Below are 23,196 nucleotides of genomic sequence, written 5' to 3' on the forward strand. Positions count from 1 at the left end.
GTGTGATTGACAGCTAAAAGGTAAACACTCCCCTAATATATCAACTCCCTCCATGCTGGTATTTGATCAGATTTAAGAGAATAGCTGTTTCTAGAAACCGCATTAGCTGACTAAGAAGTCTGCAGGTTTGCTGTTGAGCAGCACACTTCCTAAAGCATGTGGTCTGCTCTGCCTGCAGAGGCTAGTTTGGCTTTGGTACATCTGCAGTGGTTGTAGTAATTCTTAATAAATCACCTTAAATCCGTTTCTAAGTGTATATTGGGGTTTCAGCTCCATGTGTGTGTTCTTGTGTGTGGTACTCTTTCTGCCTGCTGCTACTTATTCAGAGTAGGAAACTGTCTTGGGGTGACTTTATGATGTTGTATCCGCTATCACCTGCTCTATGCCCAGCCATGAATCCTGTGCCTTTCTGTGTCTTTAAACTGAGCCTGAGAGGGGGGAGAGAGAGAAACTGAGCAAACTTTTCAAAACGGTTTGTGCTCCAAGGTCACTCCACTCCTCTGCGTTCTTCTGCTGCACAAGAGCAGAGGAAGCACCCTTCTTGCTTTTTCTGAGATCTTGGTTCCTTTTCTCAGGAGAGAGATGGAGCCTGCTAGCTGAGGCAAACATTTTTTTTTCCCCTGGGACCTTTGGTTTTTTTCTTTTTCTCTTCTGGAACTGCTCAGCAACACCAGAACATATCCGGGGGACCTTTACATCCCCAGCCCGGAGGGGCCTACACTGAACCCAGCTCCAGAGGGGAGAGAGAGAGAGAGAGAGAGAGAGCGCACACCCTCAGAAAGGACTGAAATCTTCCCAGGTTTCTCTCCACAGTGGGAGGTTTTATTATTTAGCATTATTATTTTGCTTGCACTGTGTTTGTTAAATAAATAGTTTTTCTTCACTTTTCCTCCAAGGAGTTTTTCCCGAACCTTGTGGGGGAGGGGTGGTTGAAACCTGCCTCCTATCAGAGGACATTTTCCTCTAAATTTGTCTCAAACCGGGACAGAAATGAGTTGAAGGAACATGAGTTTGGGGTTTAGCTTCTGGTTGGATTACAGTTTGGCTGTGAAATGAAGGGAAGGATTTGCTTTCAGGTATGAAAGGAACGCTTGGATTAGATGTGTAATGTGTTGCATCACCCTCTTTCATTTATTTATTTATTTTTTATTAATGTCACTGGGTGATGTGGCTCATTTGGGAGAGGTCCCCCAAGAATGGCTTTAGTCCACAGGGCTGGCTGGCCTGGCGGGCTGTGGCTGGGGGCTCACAGCCACCTTGGAGATGGGAAATTGCACCTGCTGTCAGGAGGTAGGTGCTGTGAAGGACTGATTTAGAGAAGTAAAGGCTCCATCCAAGTTTTGAAAGCAGACCCTTTTCCTTCTTCTTCTTATTCTGGTAGGGTGCTGACTTATGAGTTGCTGTGCTCAGTTCATTCAAGAGCTCTTGTGCTTTCTCTGCTTTTACATGCATATTCAGAACAGAAGATAGGTGGAGGAGACATGAGTGTCGCATTTAGCTTCAGAAGGTGCTAAGGAGCCTTAGACCTGAGAAGATACTTTTCTTGACAAGCAAAGGCTCCCCACACTGCAGCTTATTGAGGTTCTCTGTCACTCTGCAACAGCAGCAAAAATCCATTGATCACCTGGTCAATGGAGTTCTGTCTCTGCATGAGTTAAGTCAGAAGCAGTGTTTAATTTTCTTCTTTCCATTCAATGCCCACCTTTTCATGCACTTGTACCAATGTGTTAAGATCTTGTATCCCACACCAGGAAATTTGGTCTTAGGCTATAGGATTTAGAGCAGGTGAGCAATTCTTATGAGACTCCTGTTCTTCAGAGCAAGCACAAGAGCGTGAGAGAGACAATCAAAATGAGACATTTCATGTTTTATGGCAGAGTATATTCACTAATACCTTGTACTGGTGTGCTGTTAGAGTCCTGTTTATTCTTTGCTGTGTTGTAACAAGATCTCTGTCCCTGGTTATTTGTTCTAGGCTGTTGACAAGGTAGTATTGCTAATGTGTAAGAATGACATTTGAAATTTTAATCATCTACTTGACAGTACTGAGATTTGATTGCTACTGGATTATGCTATGGATCCTACTAAAATTGACAAGGTCTGAGTGCAGTATTTTATAGCATCTCTTGTAGGTGGTGCTCCGTGAGAGGTCAAGGAGCAATGGCCATAAACTAGAACACAAGAGGTTTCACCTCAACATGAGGAATAACTTTACAGTGAGGGTGGCAGAGCACTGGATCTGCCCAGGGATGTTGTGGAATCTCCCTGTCTGGAGACATTCAAAACTCACCTGGACATGTGTAGCCTGATCTAGGTAACCCTGCCTTGGCAGGGGGGCTGGACTGGATGATCTCCAGAGGTCCCTTCCAATTCTTAACTATTCTGTGATTCTGTGATCTGACAAGCTTTGTCTTTCATATAATAAAAAGTGTAGTGACATGGACATGAGCACCATGATAGAGGCGTGTCATCTTGAATTGATTGGCGAGGACTCTCTTTGCTTGAAAAAGAAAATGTAACCATACCAGTATATTCCAATCATTCTATGTAGATGATTTTGTTATTCACTTCTAGTTATTTGTTTTTTGGAAAGGTTTTTTCTTCCGGACTGCTGTACAGTTGTGCAAATTCAGGGACAGCTGTTCATAAATAAATACAAGTCTTTATATAGAAATCCTTTGGTTTTGTCATTGAAGAATTGGCTTAAGGAAATATTCTGCATGTATAATAGAAAACCTCATTTGTTCATTAACAACAAATGTCATACCATCATCCTAGATAAATTAGAAAAGATAAAACAGCATCACAGGGTAACTTGTGCTCACCAGAGTGCTGAAAGATCTAAGGTCACACCAGGAAGCCCAGGCCCTCTCAGAATGGTGAGACTGTGCAGTCCTGCTGAGCAGCCTGAGCTGTATTCTGTAATCCTGAGTGGGGCTGCCATTGCAAACATTTCAGCTACTCTTTTATTTCCTCTTTTACTGCAGGACTGCTGTTTCCATACAGATAGTGTTATGCTCCAGCAGTTGCTGTGTGAGTTCGTGTATGTTTTAATAAAGCTCTATTAACATCATCCTTACTTATGACTGGGCAATACAAGTCAGAAGTGAAGAAAGCTTAACATCAAGAGACATTCATCAGCCATTGTGAAATGTGTTTCTAGCCCTTACTATATTTATGGCAAAGAGATACTATCTTGTGTAATTCTATTACAAGCTTGAACTCTACTCCTTTAAAAAGTTAAATTGAAATGAAGGATTGATCCACTGTAGAGTAGCTGAACAAGATTAATGTTAATTGATGGTTTCAGACAAACATCAGTGCTAGATAATATGGCTACGTTTAATGTTTAATGTGAGTTAATTTTACAGATATGGATGAGTCAAAAAAAGGAACCTGAGTAGTTTTTAACCTTGCCTGTTAAAAGCTCCTAGTTTTGTTTAAATTTTAAATTTAAGAGAAAATGCTTTATTTATGTGGGTTGTTTATTTAAAGAAAAAAAAAATCTTTAAAGTCTCCTAGAAAAAAAATTCACTTTAGAATGCCATTGAAGGGAAGGGTAAACACCAAGAACAAAAAATGGTGTTAGTGCAGTTGCTCTGTGAGAATTATAACTGGGAATTAGGAAATGAGGAATTTCGGAGTCAGTTGCAGAAAACATTAAATTAGAAAAACTAGGAAAATATAAATCATCTGAATATCTTCAATTTCATTTCCAATGGATCTTATGCAACAAAAAAATTACTGTGAGAAAGTAAGTTTTTGTTGAATGTAGGTTAGATTACAATGACTCTTTAAACAATGTTATAAATATTTTTTATTCTGTTTGTCTCCTTATAGCCTCACTTCCAGTCAGTCTGTGGTTCTTAAATACCATATATATATGTTTAAAATATAATAATTGTAACCATAAGTCTGAATATCCAGCAGTTGCAATTCTCTGAGCTTTTAATAGTTATAATTTCTTATATTAGTTAACACTGCTAAGATTTGATTTATAAATATGGCTTTTGCATGTTGCATAATTTATTATTGAAATGTACACAGTAACCCTAAGCCAGAAACTGTAAAGCATGCTGCTATGTGGTCTGTTTAATGACTGGAAGGTATTCTAAAAGTATTTGTTGCAGTGTGGCAGAAATCATGCTTAATGCTGCACTGTCCTAGTGCAGTATTAACCCCTGGCCCCATGCACAGCAGAGTCAGAGGTAGGATGGATCAGCCCAGCCACAATAAGAAAGCTCATTCTCTGCACAAAAACGTGCTGTCTGCTAAGTGTGAAATGCCAGAGCAAAACTGCAGCCCACCCTGGCTTTCCCTTACCTGATTTATAGCTGGCCAGTCCTTCAGATTCTTTTCCGGTTTCAGACACTGGGTGCCTTCATTCCTACCCAACTGCCAGAATCTTGGAATGAAAAGATTGATTTATATTTTCTGTATTAAGCAAATACTTCTTTCCATGAGAAAAAGCAGTGGAGGAAAGGAAAACTAAAAAAAAAAACCAAAAAAACAAACAAACAAAAAAAAAAAAAAAAACCCAAAAAAAACCTAAAAAAAAAAAAAAAAAAATCGAGTTACAGAGAACTACTTTTCTACAACTCTGAACATGAATATACCCAGTATCAAGACTTCAGGATGAAATACATGTATTTTGGTTTTAATAGCGACAACTTTCTGCTAATCAGAAGTGTAGTGTCCAAGGTGTTGGAGCACAAACATCAGCTACTGCTGCTTGCTAATGCCCCAGAATATTTGCCATGCTGCCATCCCTCCCGGTTCCTCTGCTTACAGAAGTCAGCTTCTGGGTTTCTTTAGCTTTTCTAATTGACTTGTTGTTTGTGGAAGTGCTAGGTCCACGCTTACAGAAACTTGTACTTCCTGGCTTCCAGGTGCCAGTTGGAGCTCTGCAGGACCAGGGAGCTGATTTAGAAATCTGGGACAAAAAGGTTTTTATTCTCTGGTTTCAGGAAGGAAACTACTGAATCTGCCTCTCACTTTTAATGCTACCAGGCGTGCCGCAAACATCTGTGAGACTTATCCAAGCCTATTTCTATTAACACATATGTGCCTTTAAGAATCAAACTCAAGTTCAGAAAGGCTCTTGTGTGGTACTGTAACATTTTTATGAACTGGTAGTTTTAAACCATGTTACTGCCAAACTGCTTTCAGCATGCAAAGCAAAAAGGTCTTGGTGCCTCAGTATTTTCTTTAAAGGAGGGAATTTCTAAGCCTTGCTACTTGTGACCATTATAATCTGTTGCTTTTGGTTTTTTCTCACTGCTGCTCCATTTTTCCTCTGCTCCATTGTTCTTTTGCTCTGCATCTTCATATGTCTCATATTTTGTGCTCTCCCATTTGCCTTTTCACATGCAAATGCAACGTTAAAATATTGAAGGTTATGTGTTCTTTCCCTTCTCATTCTCTTTTTCCAGTCTTCCGATAATTTTTCATTCCTCTAATTCTGTCTTTGGGATTTTAATATTTTTTTTCTGCTTGTACAGTTCTGTTTCTCTCATATTTTCTGTCATTTATGTCCTGTCAAATCTCATCCCATAATGCTGGCTGTCCTTGTTATCCTTGTTATCCCATCCCACACAACTGCACCATGCTTTTCTAGCTGTGTTCTGATGTGCCACTCCTATGTGAGCTGAACTGTGTTGGGGCTGTGCTCCTTTAGCCCTTGTGGTTTTACCTTCTGGTTGTGGGGGTTGAGAGATGTGGTGGCCAGTTAGCCTGTGGTGCAAGGCACAAAGAGAGAAAAGCCTTCAGCAGTGCCTGGGTCTAGTGAAGTTGGACAAATCTAGCATTTAATTGTGGTATGTGACATGTGGGCAAGAGAATAAGATAGTCATCTGCCCCTTATCGCTAAATAGAGGATGTTGCCGGAATTTGGGTGTAACAAACCTGAGTGGAGGATTCACTTTATAATTTACTTACTGGAGTACCAAAACCTATTGCTTTTTGTTGTTGCTGTTGTTGTTGTTGTTTTTGTGGGGTTTTTGTGGGGCTTTTTGTTTGCATGTGTATGTTTGGTTTTTGTTTTGTTTGAAAAACTATAGCTGGGAGTTGATTAGACAAAATAAGAATGCGAATTTAGGATTAATCTCTCTGATTATGCAAATGCTTGCCACGTGTTAATGGGAAGACTAAACCCTTCATTTATGCTTGAATACCAGCTCTGTTTTTTTAATCCCTCAAGTTTTAGAGGCATTACAATCAAATTTTAAATGAGAATGGAAGGGATCCTTAAAGATCATCTAGCTCCAACTCCCCTGCTATGGTCAGGGACAACTAGATCAGGTTGCTCAAAGTCCCATCCAGCCTGGCCTTGAACACTTCACGGGATGGGGCATCTACAGCTTCTCTGGGAAATCTGTACCACTGTCTCACATCTCTCAGAGTGAAGAATTTCTTCATAATATCTAATCGAAACAGACCCTCTTTCTGTGTAAAGCAATTACTCCTTTTTCTGTCACTACATGCCCATGCAAGAAGTCCCTCTTCAGCTTTCCGTAGGCCCCCTTTAGGTACTGGAAGGTGCTGCAAGGTCTCCCTGGAGCCTTCTCTTCTCCAGGCTGAAAAACCCCAACTCTCTCAGACTGTCTTTATAGGAGAGGTGCTTCAGCCCTCTGACATCATGGTGTCCCTCCTCTGGACTTGCCCCAACAGGTCCATGTTCTTCTTGTGCTGGGGACCCCAGAGCTGGATGCCTCACTCCAGGTGGGATGCATCACACCAGAGCAGAGTAGAGGGCCAGAATCCTCTCCCTCACCCTGTTGGCCACACTGCCTTGGATGCAGCCCAGGCTGCTGTCGCTTTCTGGGCTGCAATTGCACACTGCCATGTTGAGCTTCTTGGCAACCAGTGTTCCCAAGTCTTTCTCCTCAGGGGTGCTCTCAATCCGTTCTCTGCCCACCCTAAAATAGAAATGTCGGGGAACAATTTCCACTTTTTTTTTCTAGTACAGAAAAACTTTGCAAATCTCTTTAACAGTGTCTTTTATAGTGTCTCAGGCACAAAATGATTCTAGGCTGCTGTATATTTTCAGATAAGTGAAGACTGAATCTCAAACTGTCAGAAGTCATATCAATAAAGAAAAGTATCAGTGATGCTATGAGGATTATAGTTAATTTTACACTTTTTTATGGAACCAGGAGTAAGTACTTACAAGTGTATGCATAAATCCTATCTAAGAATATTTACAAAGATAAATATTCTTAGGATTTATGCATACACTTGTAATAAAGGGTTGCAGGTAATGAAGGATTATGGCTGGAATATGAATGTTCAGCACAATGAATATGAGATAAAAACACACCAGTTTTGGGAAGATTTTTCCTTGATTTGCCTTGCAAGACCAAGGAGAGTGATGAATACATAGAAAGGGATGCACTGGGATTTGTTCCTCCCTCTTTGGTCTCTTCCCTGGAAGAGGATTTCAAACTCAAATGGTCTGAAGCAAAGCAGACAGAAAAATACTATTAATAGCAGTCACAATAAAAGTGATTTACAACAAATAAGAGTTGTTTACAAGGGAAGAAGCTTAAAGGGGTTAAGTTTATTTAGCCTTTGTTGACAGCTCAGCTTGCTGTCCATGGGATAGAGGCAGGCTGCGGAAGGGAGAGTGGCACTTTCACCCTTGAACTGGGATGTGTCCCAGGAAGGCACAGACTCTCATGCAGCTGTGGGTAGCTCTTCAGAAGGCTCTCCTTCAAATTCCCTTGCTTCAGGCAGCTCATGGTCAACATGCTCTGCTGTCCCCAGGCACTTTCATGCATCCCAAAGGGAAGCTTGCCCTAGCTGCTCTTCTGTCTGTGAGCCTCTCTGGTGCATGCCGTAAAATATGTAGTAAACAAAACTGTAAAATTAAATTGCTTCTGAGATCTTAAGTAGTTTTATTATTTTGCAAAGTAAGAGAGAAAATCTGAATTATTTACAAATGCTATCATGGAATCCAGAGGAAGAATGAGATTGTGAGGCATACAGGCTAAGCGCCTGATTTTTTTTCCTCCCTCCTCTTGTGTGCTGTAAGTGCACCTTGAAATGCCATTACCTGCTGTAGCTGAAAACAAGATAATTTGTAATGTGGAACAGCTAATTTTTCATTGTGGTTCCACTGGGGCATAATGCAAAACAGTCCAGTGTAGCTACATTGGTAATGCAATAACCTGCATTCAGAGCAGGGCTGCTGTATCCTGTCACCTTTGGCCAATAATGAAGCTCTTTGCAAAATTGCTGTAGGCTTTTAAATATATTTGACATATTCTACTTTTTTCAAATCATAGAAAGCCTATATAGGAGGACAAAATTGAGTTTGGGCCATTATTAAAGAATAAATAAAAAATGCAAATTATATTTAGCTGAAGTCTTCCCCAAATCTAAGAGCCTTACTTATGTTAGGGAGCTGTTTTGGTGAACTTTCCATTTAGATAGAAAAAGAAGCATTCTCAGAACCTGCTTAGACAATTTTCTGAGGTTTTTTTTTTTTTGGTTGGTTGGTTGGTTTTTGGGTGGTTTTTTTTGTTGATGTTTTTCTCTTTTTTTTCATTTTCTAAATGTTAGAGCACATGAAGGATTTGGGAAATGCCAACTGGTTTAGGATGGCATCACCCTGTGATGTATTGGCTTTGAGAATAATGCAGTTTAGAACAACTTTCAGTAGGACAGTGAGCTGCTGTATTTCAGAAGTGTCAGTGCACAGCTGCAGAATTAAGCTGTCCCATAAATTTTGCTATGTTGTTTAGAAGCTCAGCTTTCATCTGCAAAAAAAGCTTAAAAGTTTAAAAAAATAATTTTTTTTGAAGTGTAGGTCCTAAACTGCTCTTTGTTTTATTTATTGCATTCTGTGTCTCTTCCAGATAATCTAAGAGGCAACATGCCCTGTGTTCAGCCAGAGCACGGGATCAGTGTGCTGAGATTCCCTCAGAGGGACAATGTTTATATCCCCCTTGTTTTACACAGCCCCTAATTTTCCTGTAACTTGCTAAAATATGATGTCTTCCAGACCACTGTTCTGTTGTCACATACAACTAAAATAGACCAGAAAATTTGGGAGTAACTGTAGACTATCTGATAGGATTGTGCAAGCCTGCTTTTGTGTATCCTGTGACTAAAAACTCATCCCAGCCCTTGAAAAAGAACACCTTAATTTTGCTACAGAGGCAGTATCCAAATGTCCCTGTGTATTTGAGCTGTGTGTTTGGATTCAGCAACGAAACATTACTGTACGTATATCATGAATACACTGCTATTCCACAGTGGATTTTTCTTCTCAGCAGAGCAAATTTTCCTGTATTTTATTGAGTTTTTGGAGAAACCCTGAAAGGTGACTGAAATTCTAAATCTTGAATTGCATCATAATTCCTTCCTTACGAGACAGTCAGAAAACCCATTCTGCAAAGCTAGATTCCATCTCCTTGCTGTAGATAACAGAAAAAAAAATTTTTTACTCTGTAATCGCAATCCTCTTACAAGGCTGCCTGAATTAGGAATTCTGATAATCATAAGTAGTATGCTTTCTCAACCCTTGTATTTACAAATTATTTACTTACTCAAGGCTTATCTACTTGAGTCAAAACCAACTCATGTGTTGTCAAAGAGAAAAGGATTACAGATGCAGAAATCTCCTTTTTATATAAATTCTGATATTCCGATTACTATTTTCCTGGCTTTAATCAAGGTTGAATTATTTCTGACATTATTTGAGATGAGAAAGAACCTGAAAACTCTTAAAAAATAATAGTAATAAAGGTAAATTCTCACTATAAGTTGCACTCAAAAATTAAAGTCATGTAAGTTAGTGTGCCTCCAGTGAGAATCTGTCTCATTAATATTAATCTCCAGACTCTAATGAGAACACTAGGCTACTGTGTAATGCTAAAAGGGCACAGGTGTGACAGTTTTAGAGAAGGTGGAAGCCCTAAATCCCACAAGCTATTAAACATAAATCGTGCTACCTAATTATTAGGCACTTTCTTGCCAGGTTATTGAAAGGGATACATTTTTTAGTGCTTATCTGTGAAAACTAAATGCCCACAGAAGACAATTTATCATACCTGGAACAACATATCCTTGAATTTCCCTGTAACAGAAAAATATGATGGAGAGGAATCTGTGACCCGACTGCTTTATCAATATGCTAATTTATACTCTATGCAGAAGAATTCTATGGAAAGTCATCTTTTCTTCTTTTTTCTCCATGGATTCATGATCTCCTGGGCTGCTTTGTTTGTGTCCCAGCGAAGCTGGGTTGGCAGCATTGAAACTGCACTGTTGAATCTCAGACCATTAAAATGAAATGCATCAATTACAAGTGCTTTGGTAGAGAGCACCCATGCGAAGGAAATTACAGGAGAAAGCAGATTCTTCTATTTGGGAAAAAACCCAGCTATATATTTGCAGTTTATAAACAAGAAATTGTTTTCAGCTAAAATTTTCTTTTCCAAGCAGCTTTTTGGGGTTTTCTGTCTTTCCAGCTCTGTGTATCAAGGTGTTAAGAAAATGAAGGTTTGAAGCTTTTCTGTGTTCTCCACTGCTTAAGCATCTACCAGTTGGTCTGTGATCGATGCTCAGTAAATAGTGTGGTTTAGTCTCAGGAAGGAAATCTCAGTTCACACTTTCCATGCTGTGCTCAGGTTTGAGGGTATTAAAAAAAAAAACCCAATCTAGAGTTTCTTTCTTGGGCAATGTCAATGACAGCAGCCTTGGTGCACACAGGGAGTGTATTTAATCTGTTTGTGCTCCTAGGCTTTGCAGTGATGGATTCCATATAAATAAATAAAGACTCAGGAGATTTCCTGAGGTGCCATTGGAAGGTGATCACAATTTGTCTTTATGAGAAACCTTGTGGTAGAAACATGCATAAACTCTATACAAGTATGTTGTCCACTCCTCCCTGAAACTGGCTAAAAATTAGAGGAACAAACTTTTAAGGTGTAAATGTCCTTTCATTATTCTGCCTGCTAGTGTAGCTTTTGTGTTAATTGGTAATTCTTAATGAGTCGTCTGGTGGTGGAACGTAATAGAGGAGGGACTGTGCTATGTAAGTTAAACCCATAAGTAGAATTTGATTTTGTTTTCTTGAACAGAGAATTATTTACATGGTGAACTGTACAGATGGCTTGTAAAGAACAATTACTCTTCCTTCTTGAAAAACCACTTGATAAATCACAGGCTTCTTTTTCTCTTTTCATCTCTTTTAATGTCTAGAAAATCAAAAAGTTATGCAAATATGTAGTACTCCAATCACACTAAACACCTGGAAAAACATGAGTACTCTTAACAGATTACCTTCATATGCACTTTTTTAAAATTTTTAGTATTTGTTGAAAAACTCCCGAAGTCCTTGGCAATGTTTTTTAATTGGAAATGAGATGTTTTCTGTGTTAAATGCAGTAAATGAATGTTGCATCTTTTGTAATTGACAGAACCAACCTTTTTGAGTGGTTTGCTAAATGCAATATATTAATCTATTGCTTATTACTTTTTTTTTCTGTAATAGGCAATGATAACACACAAAATAGTCAGTTAATAGATTTGTTGCTGAAGAGCGGGCTTGAGTTTGAATTGCAAATGGTGAATTGATTGGACTTTCTGGTGGGACAAATATAGAAATCCTGGCTCCTGATTGTTCATGATCACAAATAGTGTTGTGGACTGCCTTGGTGTGTGGAGGTGTTGCTGTTGAGGACATATTGCACAGCTGGTACCTGTGTTACTGTGATGTTGGCCTCGGCTGGACAGCGGGTGCCCACCAGAGTTAGTCTGTCACTCCCCTCCTCAGCCATCAGGGGAGAGAAAATGTAACAGAAGGCTCGTGGGCTGAGGTAAGGGCAGGGGGAGATCACTCACTAATTACTGTAACTGGCAAAAGAGACACCACTTGGAAAAACTACTTTATTACCAAGTAAATCACAGAAGGGTAATTTAAAAAAACCCCAATTCTTAAAAACATCTTACCCCCACCCCTCCCTTATTCCCAGGCTCAACTTCTCTCCTAATGTTCTGTACCTACCCCTTGCCCTGCAGCAGCACAGGGGTCAGGGAATGAGGATTGCAATCAATTTGTCACAAGTTATCTCTGCTGCTCCTTCATCCTTCTGCTCTTCCCCTGCTCCAGGATTGGGTCCCTCCCATGGGATACAGTCTGCCACAAACTTCTCCAACATGAGTCTTTCCCATGGGGCGCAGTTCTTCACAGAAGTGCTTCAGCATTGGTCCCCACGGTGGGGTCACAGCCTCCTACTGGCACGGAGTCCTTTATGGGATGTAGGTGGATATGTGCTCCAGCATAGACCTCCATGGGCTGCAGGGGGACAGCCAGCCTCACCATGGTCTGCACCATGAGATGCAGGGGAATCTCTACTCCTGTGCCTGGAGTGCCCCCTCTTTCACTGACCTTGGTGTCTGCAGGGCTGTTTCTCTCATTCTTGTGCCTTTGTCTGGCTGCAATTGTGCAGGTTTTTTTACCCTTCTTAAATCTGTTATCCCAGAGGCACTACCACCATTGCTGATGGGCTCAGCCTTGGCCGGTGGCAGATTGGTTTTGGAGCTGTCTGGCATTGGCAGTGTTCTGCATAGGGGAAGCTTCTGGCAGCTTCTCACAGAGGCTGCCTTTGTCCTGGCCACACAAACCCAATACAGTTACAAAATCCTGCTGTGATTCTCTGTGAGAATGAAGCATGTTTGAATGCTTGTCCTGAAAAATTCAGGGTGGCTCTGCTCCTCTGACATACCTTGCTCCAGGACAGCAAAACTTGTAAACATGCATTTGAAACATGACAGTTGTAGCACTGTTGTGTTTCTACCCTGCAGTCTTCAGGTGTTTCAAGGAAAAAGTGATGCTTTCTTAGCCTGTTTGCTGGAGTTTGGTGATACCAAGACACTGCCTTGCTTCCGTGCAGAGAGTTCTAGGGTAAGGTCTTAAAATTGTTTTTCTGAGGTGTGAAAAGCAACTGAAGTTAAAATACAGTGCATGGCTAGTTCTTCAGGATTGCTTTCTTATGTTTGCTGGATATCTGTATTCTCAAAGAGAATTTTTATTAGCATGTCGGCTGTGGCTACCTCCTCTGTCCTTATTTTGTTGTAGTTCGGCTGATTTTATCCAGATCTGTTAGGAAAACAAGGGTTTTCATTCTCTCCCTGTTGCTGTCTCCTTATTCAGGAGTGTTTTGAACCAATCACTGACTTTGGCAAGAAGCTAAAGATCTCACAGTTACCTTATTTGCCTGAGCTTCCTCAACAGTGATAGGTTGGCTGGGGAGTGGCCAGTGCAGGAAAAGGTTGGGTGTGGACTGCCTTTAGCACCAGAGATGCCAGTGAATCCAGGCAAGTGAAGGCCAGGCTTTGTACTGTCAGCTGAGCACGGAGTGCCTTGGGCTTTCCAGCGCCTGGCAGGTGTGACAGACCTCCCAGATGGGGCATGTCCTCCTTGTTCAGCCCAGACAATCTGCATAGGAGCAACTGCTTCACTCATATGAATCTTCCTCATGAAATAAAGATCTGCTGTAGTAAACCCAGTGATTGAGCTGTATCAGATCTTTATTTCATAATGTGGTGAATCTTTATTGATGTGATAATTCTTACATCATGATGTGAAGCCACCATTGATTTAACTGGTGGTCTTCTCCTTTGCTATCCTGTAAGGGGATTAAATTGTATCATGTATAACATGATAGATCATGTGGTGTCCCTTCCTTGCCTCACCCATCCTTGCTTGCCCCTTGTTCAGCGGGGCTGCATGACTTTAGTTATACCTCTGAAAATACAGCAAATTGCAAATTGCATTCCCAACCTTTCATTGCCACTGAAGTCCAACAGAATTTTGGCATCCAAAGGTATGTGCTCTAAAACAGAAAACAGCACCAAATCTGATTATTACTTGTTGAAATTTATTTATTTTTTTTCAGTAAATATTTAATCTTAATGACTTTGTAAACAGCTTGCTGTTTGCATTTGGGGGGTAAAAAGAAGAAAGAAACATCAAGAGAAAAATATCAGATTATTTGTTAAGGAAAAAAAGCTTTAATACTTGTTAATTGCATGATTTAGAGTCTTCTGTTATTAGCATAACTGTTTAAAGACAAGTCTTTCCCTTTAAGTAGTGAAAAAAACCCCCATATTTTTTAAAATCCATTCCTTAAAAAGCAAACAAAAAACCACCTCACTTCTCCTGAGGTCGAGGCAGTGCCACATCAAAAGAATGTGGATAATGAGACAACATAGGACATAATGTGAAAATTTGAAAATAACTATCCAAAAAATGTGCTGACTGAGCTGATCATGTTGAGCCTGGAGATGGGAAGGCTCAGGGGCAATTTTATCACTGTGTATAAATACCTAATTAGAGAGAATGAGGATGGTGGAGCTGTGCCCACCGAAGGTACAAGAGGTGATGGGCAGAAATAAAAACCCCACAAAGTTCTATCTGAACAAAAGAAAAAGCTTTTTCTCTCTTAGGGTGATCAGATATTGGAAAAGATTGTGTAAAGTCTCAATCTGTGGAGATACTCAAAACCTGATGGGGCATGGTCCTGGGCAGGCTGCTGTCTGAGCAAGGGCAGAAGATCTCTCTAGCAGTCTTCAATGTTTTTGTGAATTACACTGAAATTCACTGCGTGTAAAAGCTGTGAAATGTCCATATCATGTAGGATGGGTAATTGTTTAGGAGGTAAGCAGCTGGTGTTCAGCACTTTTTCAGGCTTTCTGTGATGTAGGGACTTGAATGAAGTTAGGCTCTGAGAAAGGTTACTTGCTACAAAGTTCTACATGTGGCACGTCACTGAATTCATACCAGAGTCCTCCCGGTGGAGGAGCATATTGTGATGTAGAGCATATTGTGATATAGAGCATATTGCAGGCTCTGTACAATTTTTCCTAGGCTAGTTGGGTTCTTAAGAATGAGAAGGTCTTGTTTTCCAGTGGTTGTGAAGGTTGGTCTGAGCTTGGTCTTCTAGATAATATAATGCAGCTGAAAACAGAGATATATGCTCAGCAAACGATCAGAGAGCACATCTTCTTTGGGATTTTTTTGACCCATACCTATAGAGTCCCCAAATAAGTATTGGGAAGGTTCAAGCTAAGGCTTGAACCAGCACAAATCTTCCTTTAAATACAGATCATATGCTTAATTCTTAAAGAGCTATATAAGTAGTTATTTCAGAGAAAGTAGTACTGTGCACATAAGCTTGTTTGCCTCTTTTCCAAGATAATTGGTGGTATTTTAATACTGTAATGGTTTGGACTGGGCCAGGGTTAAACCACATCAAATACATGCTCTATTTGCCCAAATGAGTTTATTCCTGGGGCTTTCTTTGGTTGTTTTTTATTTTTTTTTCTTTTTAAATTCTTTTTTCTTCTGATGAATAGCTAACTACTAACAAAACAACATTCTGTAGTAGAAGTCTGTATCAACCTCAATTTTTGTCCACTTTTGGCTTTTAGTCATCTTATTGTTAACTTCTGCAGTTGTTTTAATGAGAACACAGCCCATCCGATCCAGTCTTAAAAAACATCATCTCAGTGAAAGATTTGGTGCAGAATACTCTTTCTACAGATTCATATCACTGTTTATACTTCTAAAAAAATATTTACCTTACAATGGGATTCATTTTGAGAGCTTCCTAAACACGTACTGTTTTTCAGGCTATATGCAGAATCCAGTAATGGAGAGAAATATAATTTCTAAACGCTAAAATGCGTACCATCATATATGAACCAATAACCAGCACAGTATGATCTGAAGAAATGACTTCCCCCTATACAGTGCATGTTCTTTAAAGAGAGCAACCACTGCTTTCTTGCTCATTGTAATTCACACTGCGTCCAGCACTACTGGAAAACTAATGAAAATGCTGGGAGTATGAGGCTTTATTTTACTGTTGAGAATTCTCAGTGGTTACAATATTATGTTGTCCCTAATTCTCCTGGTACCACATTTTTTTTAACAGTGATTTCTATTTTCAACCCAGTGATCCATTTCATGCATTAACCCCCTAAGTACTGAATGCACTGTGTAGCACAAAGGAGCTTTCAGAGCAAAATGCTTTTACTAGGTTAATTGTAAATAGGAAAAATCTGCTCAATCAGTTAGAAATCTTATAAGCACAGGCTCAGTGGCATGGAAATCTGGGAAGCAGTGCTTTTTAAGTCCACCTCAAGAAGATCAAAGTGCAGGAATAAAAGGAGGAGGTGCTGGTTAATTTTTTCGTCTGAAACTGCATGATATGAAGTGATGCAACTGTTGCCATAGTAAAGTTATATTGAATTGACTACAAGCCAGTCAACACCACTATATAATATCTCCCCCACCCCCACAAGCAAAGCAGAAGGATAAACACTTCTTGATTGATTTTGTTTTCCCCCTTATAATAAGGAATTATAGGAACTGGTTTTAGAACTCTCTTTAAAAAAAATAAAATTGCCAGCAGTGAAAAGTCAGCTAATATTTTTTGGATTTGGGGCATACTGTGTTTCCGATATAATTAATGTTTTTTCTCAGAATTGTCATTCATGAAGCACCTTCAATTGCCAACTGTGAGATAAAGGAGTCATCTGCTCAGTTAACTGGGGGAGTATTAAAATGTGGAAGATAATACCACTAGAATATTTTAAATTGTATCTTTACACATTTGTTTAGGTTTTGGCAGAATTTACTTTCATCCTTGCCTTGTTACTAAAGTATAATTTATCATGCATCTGAAGAATTCCCTTATTTCCCTCTCTACTTCACCCAACATACACGTACATGTGGGGATTGAGAGACCAGGAAATATCACATGTCATGGTCTCTGTTTCTTAGTGTCTAATTTTAGGAGGCATCTAGGAGCAATAAAACATGGTGGTTATAAAATAAAAAAAAACTTCTGGTTGTGTTAATGTTCATATTTGCATGGTTCAGGAGTTCTGTTAAGATGGGGTCAGTATCTGAAGTGTTGCTACATTCTTAAAGCCATTAAAACATCAAACAAATCTGAATTCTTGTGACCAGAGCAGCCAGACGTGGAGTACAGAGGCTCATCGATATTAGGATCTGTTTCTAACAGTGCCCTCCTGCTGTGTAGGAGGTGAGGGATGACAGCCTTATTCAGAGGCCTTCTTTTGCTTCATAGGTTCTTAATTTCTTCTTGTTGCAGCACTTGAAAACTTTGAGTAACACCTTAGGGCCAGATGCTGGAGTGTGAGCCTAAACTTTCACCTCCACTTGAAAGAGTCTCAAGTGCCCCACCTGACCTCCAGGTGCTGATTTCTGTCAGCTCCTGTGTCTGTGTCATGTCTGCTGGTCTCCAGGGTTGTTTAAGATGCACGGTGCATCGCATGGCTCTCAATTTTGTTAAGTAACCTTGCTCCAGGCAACTGATACCCTCACTAATGTGATTTGCTCTTTCAACTTTTCCAGAGAAGCAGGTGTACTTTAAGGGACTTTATTTAATTTGAAAGGCCTCCATGTGCTTATTTTGTGCTGTTGCTTTAGTGGGGGGAAGGCAAATTGGATGAGTGTTTCTTGCCCACTGAAGGCAGAGACGCTGTTGTTGCTCTTAAACTTGTGAAAGAACGATCCCCCTCATGGCTGTATTTCACAGACAGGCTTCTCCATCAGTACTGAAGGCTTGGCCATGTCAGGAGGGTTGACTATGGCCATTATTGTGGAGGATAGGTGGTGCCTTCTATGTGTACAACCCGTGTCCTTGTGTGTCCTGAATATCCAGGCTGAAAAGAGATGAATGATTAACTTTTTTTAAATGAACGCCCCACAAAACCCCTTCCTTACTTATTAGGTATCTGAAAAATCTGATTTTCTCCATTTTTGCAGGGAAGTTATGCAGCTGTTAAAACTTGCCTGATCTTGTGATAGAACTAAGTATCTTAAATCAGCAACAACAAGCTGAAATCCCTGCCTGCAACTGGTCCCAAGGCCTTGAATTTGATTGGATACTTTAAAGGGAGCGGGCTTTAAAAACAGCTTTCTTGCGTTAGAAGCTTGGAATTCACCTAAAAGATGAGAAACAAGAAATGAAAGTATTATTTGAAGTGAGCCTGGGCGAAGGGGAGCAGCTGTAGATACTTGTGGCCCTTCCTGTCATTCAGAGTGCAGTGTGACACAGCACTGCTCAGCACATTACACAGCGATAGCAAAGCCCTAGAAGAGAATTGTGGCTCCTTGATGTGCGTAGGAAAGTGCAGATTTGAAAATGTAACAAATAAGCAGTGGACCTCACTATCCTTGGCAAACTGAGAAACAAAATTTCAGGGATATAGAGAGGAATGAGTAGGCCAGAGAGCACCTTGGTGGTCAAAGAGTGTGTGTCTGAGTGGAGAGCTCAAAGAGACAGGTGGCCTGGCCACAGTGATAGGGCTAGGATCTCCTACAGCACCACGTGGAAATGGATAGGAGTAAGGAACAACTACATTTATCAAAGGTAAGACTTATTCTTGCAGCCTGTCTAAAAATGTTTTTTTTATGATGTTGCACAGACACAGATAAGGTTTCTGCTGTGAAAGTCTATGAATACAGTTGAAAAAATGGTCAACCTGAGTGTGTGCCATTTCAGTTCAATTCATTTGAAGCAAAATGACTTTTCCTTATTTTTTCTCTACCTCTTTATTAGAGACATCAAAGCTGTGGCTACTCGAGTGTCCCCTTTCCCCACCAGCTGATGTTTTCCTGCATTCTCTGAAAGCATATCAGAGTGCTGCCCCATTCAGATGCTTTTGACGAGGAATGTTGATTCTCCTTTTGTCCTCCCCCCTCATGTAAAAATAAGCCTTTGGTAGTCAGAAGTGTCCCTGGGGAGGCCTTGTTCTGCAAAATATAGAACAGATTGAGGTGATTGGTACTGCTCATCCTGCTTCCCTGTTATCTACTGAAGCGCTTTCTTATTAAAGCATTGGCCCGATATGTTTATGCTAGTGAGTTATTAGAAAAGCAGTTGTTGAAGAAGCATCTGTCAGCTAAGTTGCACTGATTTATCACTATTGATTAGCAAGTGCTTATCATTATGTCTATTGACTACTTTTGTGGACTGACATTTTTAAGAGATTTTATTTTATGGCATCCTCTGGCTATTACCAGTAAGACAAAGCCTCCTGTATTTCAAATGATCTCATTCATTATTTTTCATTGTCTTTTCTATTACAGCCATTATCTTAGATCATGTAGATGTAGTAGAAACAATATTTATAGGACACAGTTCAATCTCTATTAAAAGGAAACCTTTCCAGATTCTACCCTGTGAGAAAGAAAGATTGCTGTTCTTTTAAGGAGATAAAAAGGGAAAAAAAATAGCATGCCAAAACCAAACCATATGTGTTGCAGAAACAGCATCTTATCTAGTACTTCTTTAAGGCAAAATTTGCACCCTTCATTTACATAATAAAAATGTAATCAGAGTAGCACCATCAACATCAATGTTATGTTGGGCTGACTCTGGATCAGAACTGCATATGAAACTTTAGCCCACATGTGAGTAAGTGGTGAAGGTGGTGATGTGGAATATGTATATTATTGCTGGTCTCTATTTGTCTTCATGGTTGAGATTACATTTTAAAGATCATGGAGGGGCCTGTGTGTAAAGAGCCTACTCCCCCATCCCTGCCAAGCATTTTCTCAGCTCTTTTTCCTAGTATTTCACTAACTTTTACCAAGAGGGAATGCATGATGTTGCCATTTTCAACATCAAACCTTAATGAATTCAATCCTCATATTCTAGCCTTGTGTTTGGAGGAAAACCCAAACACTAAAAAAAAAATGTAGATGTCTCTTTCCTGTGATTATTGATGAGAGCTGTATTTTGAGTGATAAAAAACAGAGGAGATGCAAAGGGTTGCTTCATCAGAAGAAAACAGCAGGAGCAAGTCTCTTGAGGATTGCCCCCATCTATAGCTGTTGCAGAGAAAGCAGACCTTGATAAACCCTGTGCACAGGTCAGAGCTTTCTCCAAGCCTGAGAATTACTAATGGGAATCCATTTTGCCCTCTAGAGATAGCCAAAGGTAGGGTGGGCTGACTCACTATTAAATGAACATGGCTATAAATGTACACAGGCATTTAAAGCCTTCTGCTGTATAGATTAGATTTTCAGCTTTCAGGATCACATTTTCATGGAATATTTTTCATATAAAAAATGCAAGTAGCCTAAACCCGCCCCCCCCCCCCCCCCCCCCCTTTAGACAGTGTTTAGAAAGAAGTGCTATGCTCCTAGAAGGGAAAAGAAATGCTGTTCTTTTCACGTATGCACTTTAGCTTTCCAGTGTATGCATTCACTCTTTCATTCATTATTGCAGGTGAGTATGACTGGTTTTTTTTGAGCCAGCTGGCCTGGAGTAGGAGCATGCATTGGTGGGAACTTCAGACAATAGTGGTAAATGTTAAGATGTCTGTGTCTGATCTGTCTGCACTTACAGGAAACTTAGCTGATGGCAATGTAGTCCCTGATCATTGAATGAAGGACTTTGAAATTAGAAAAGAACTTTTTTTCAGGAAAGATGGAAAATAAAATGAATCTCCTTTATAAAATGTTGTAGTGTCATTAATTCAAAACTTTTATGCGATGGATGAGCCCGCATAATGTTATATGGAAAAAACTTGCCAAAGCTTACTCTAAAGTCTCATAAACTCTCCATATGGAGAAATGATACAGCACAAGCTTTCTCAGACCAAAGAGTTTAGAATTATATACAATCTGTGTCTAAGACCACTGACAATCAGTACAGATATAGAACTTTTCTCTTTGATTTTACAGATGCTGGGATTTGGGAGAAAATTTTTTTCCAGTCAAATCTCAGCATGTAGGCTAAAAGCTTCTTGCCACCAAAAGAGGTGAAATAGGGGCAGCAAAATGTTGGTAAGCAAGTAGCTCTTTGCCTTGTCTTTCAGGTTTCATTGTCCTGTGATTATTTTAGATGTTTCAGGCTGCATGGCAATAATAATACTGAAATACATCCAAATGAAATGAGTTTTTTCTTCTTATTTCATTTTTTTCTGTGATTTTTTTTTCCTTCTTTCCATTTGTATTTTCTTTTATTAATATTAATTTTTCTTTAGTGCTAGTAGTGTAACAACTCCTGGAATATACTTTAGAGATTGTGAAGTCTCAGAAGATTTCTAAGGTTTGAATAACACCAAAATGTCCAGTAGACCAGAGATGTCTGTACATAGAAGCAGATGATAATTCTCTATTGTAGGTCCTTGAGAGGGATGTAATTTTGGAGGGAGAGAACAGCTGCTGTGGGACTGGTGTTTTGGGTTTTCTATAGGGGTAGACAGACCTATGTGAGATGGGAAAAGCTCCTGGTGGAGACATGGAGGGTTCAGCTCTGGGTGAGTAAGAGAAGCTGAAGCAGCATAACAAGATGAGAGGGAGAAAGCACTTTGCACTGAGTTCATGTTTAAAAAACTGAAGTATTTCCAAAACCTGCTGTAAAATGGAGCTAAAATAATATGTAAGATTTAACTTAAGAAAATCTTTTTTCTTCTACACCAAATTAGTTTTGACTTTTACTCAATTTTTAGATTATTAGTGGCATGGCAGTATTAGTATTTAATGACATCCTTGATGCTTTTGTACAGCCTAGATACTCAATTGTAATACTAAATCAAGTGATTGTGGTATCTTGCCATTCTGGGCTATGAGTGGAAATCTGCTATCACTGATGGTATGAATGAATATGGGGAAAACTCATGAGTGAATGAAATAAAATATGTTTTACAACAGATGTTGCTGTGAAAGAAAATATTTTGATTTAAGAAAAAAACATTCCAGGTGTTATTTTAAATTAGTTAATAATACGTAGGAAAAATACAGTGCCTTCAAAGACATACTGCCATAGAAAATTGTTTAATGATAATTTTTGGTCAGCTGTAGTAGCAGTTTTCTTTTAAGGGAAAGCTGTAATGGCAATTTATATATGTATTTAAATACAATGAATCTCTCTGACAGAAATGTGAATGTCAACAAGATAGGATAGGTTAACATAAGAAAAACAGTGCTAATGAATAATAATATGCATTATACCATTAATGATAACTTGTCCCTCACAGTGCAGGAAAATAAAGGGGAGGTCACAGGAGAGAAAAGAATGAACAAAAATGTATCTGTATATACTGGGGTCTCTTCTCTCCCTCCTCCTCAGGCATCCTACATCTGCAATCCTTTCTCTTGTTAGGAAACTAATTATACAGAGGTTGCCAACCCAGTTCTCTTTCAAGTATTAAAACAGTGGAGCATCTTTCTCAGTACAGGTAGTAATTAGCAGTCACCTAGTTGCAAGGCCAGCACAGTCGTTTAGGTATTGTGCTCAGAGAGCATTGATTTGAACGAGAGCAGTAGAACAGTTCACATTCATTCCTGATGAATTTTTTTAGTTCATCATGTGGCTGATTTCCCCTGTAGTGATGCCTTTTCCTGGTCTTAAAATCAAGAGGCATACATGGTTAGAAGGGGAAAAGGGATTTTACCTTGGTATTTATTTTTAAGGATCCTTAGGTGTACACGTCCGGGTCATATGCATCAAGATGTACCCCACCGAGTCTTTCCCTGTGTCTCTGTGTCTCTCCTCCTCTCCGTGTGTGTCCCCCAACATTGGGTATAACATTATAGGTTTTACTAATTAGCATAGCTATCAAAGATTCCCCAATGAGAGGTTCAAGTGAGCCTCCCCTCCCCAAGGAACCTTCCCCTGGATGGTTCTATCTTGGTTTACAGAATGTGTTCTGGAGAGGACCTTGGGGTCTGGGGCACACTGATCCCTAGCTACGAAGCTTCTAAAATGTTTGGTCTCTTAGCTTAACAAACAAGTCCAAGAATGTAGGCAAAAAGCACTAGGAATACAGAAGCTGTAAAAAGGTGTAACAGGAAGGCAAAAATCTTCACGGCATCAGTAGTACATTGCTTTTTCTCATGTCCCCTGTTTCTATGCTTATTTTGCTATCTGCTGTGTAAAGTCATTCACCGAGCTCATGGTTCTGTGAGATGTGCAGTCTTCTCTCCCTTTGGCTGATGGATTACCACCTCCACTCAGGTCTGGGGACTGTTTTGGGTGAAATAGCCATGAGCTAGAGGAACAGTCAGTCCTTCCTCTATAAAGAGCTGAATGTGGATTTAGTAGTCCATGTGATGGTAAATAGATAAGATGCTTTAGTAAATCAGTTCTGGCCAAATCACCACAGTCTAGAAGGCTGCTTCTTGTTTTTAATGCTTTT

General features: G+C 39.7%; 1 protein-coding gene and 1 long non-coding RNA gene across 6 annotated transcripts in view; both read left to right on the forward strand.

Moving 5' to 3' along the window:
• The window catches only part of SMYD3 (SET and MYND domain containing 3), a 399,660-nt gene that overhangs the window by 114,815 nt on the left and 261,649 nt on the right, over nt 1–23,196 (forward strand). The window lies entirely within an intron of this gene.
• LOC125323795 lies at nt 353–18,482 on the forward strand. The gene is made up of 3 exons (XR_007202651.1): nt 353–476; nt 12,907–12,913; nt 18,472–18,482. It is a non-coding gene; the product is annotated as an uncharacterized LOC125323795 (long non-coding RNA).

Source organism: Corvus hawaiiensis, chromosome 3 (assembly GCF_020740725.1).
Source record: "Corvus hawaiiensis isolate bCorHaw1 chromosome 3, bCorHaw1.pri.cur, whole genome shotgun sequence".
In the NCBI taxonomy this organism is placed as follows: domain Eukaryota; kingdom Metazoa; phylum Chordata; class Aves; order Passeriformes; family Corvidae; genus Corvus; species Corvus hawaiiensis.